The sequence below is a fragment of the Egretta garzetta genome, unplaced genomic scaffold (genome assembly GCF_000687185.1).
Source record: "Egretta garzetta isolate BGI_Z169 unplaced genomic scaffold, ASM68718v1 scaffold1020, whole genome shotgun sequence".
In the NCBI taxonomy this organism is placed as follows: Eukaryota; Metazoa; Chordata; class Aves; order Pelecaniformes; family Ardeidae; genus Egretta; species Egretta garzetta.
In genome coordinates, this window is record NW_009258290.1 from 15,266 (window position 1) to 15,796 (window position 531).

Below are 531 nucleotides of genomic sequence, written 5' to 3' on the forward strand. Positions count from 1 at the left end.
TGCGCAGAGGAGCGGGATGGGTGCTCAGAGGAGCGGGATGGATGCTCTGGGTGCTTGAAGGGGTGGGATGGGTGCTCTGGGTGCTGGGAGGGGTGGGATGGGTGCTCTGGGTGCTTGGAGCGGTGGGATGGGTTCTTGGAGAAGTGGGACGGGTTCTCGGAGGAGCAGGACAGATGCTCTGGGTGCTCAGAGGAGCAGAGTGGGTGCTCTGGGTGCTCAGAGGAGTGGGATGGGTGCTTGGAGGGGTGCTCTGGGTGCTGGGAGGGGTGGGATGGGTGCTCTGGGTGCTTGGAGCGGTGGGATGGGTTCTTGGAGAAGTGGGACGGGTTCTCGGAGGAGCAGGACGGATGCTCTGGGTGCTCAGAGGAGCAGAGTGGGTGCTCTGGGTGCTCAGAGGAGTGGGATGGGTGCTTGGAGGGGTGCTCTGGGTGCTGGGAGGGGTGGGATGGGTGCTCAGAGGAGGGGGATGGGTGCTCTGGGTGCTGGGAGGGGCGGGATGGGTGCTCTGGGTGCTCGGAGGAGCAGAGTGGG

At 65.3% G+C, this 531-nt stretch overlaps 1 protein-coding gene across 1 annotated transcript in view; it reads left to right on the forward strand.

Annotated features, from left to right (window-relative positions):
* LOC104125004 (RING finger protein 121) overlaps window positions 1-531 on the forward strand; it is an 18,592-nt gene that overhangs the window by 15,259 nt on the left and 2,802 nt on the right. The window lies entirely within an intron of this gene.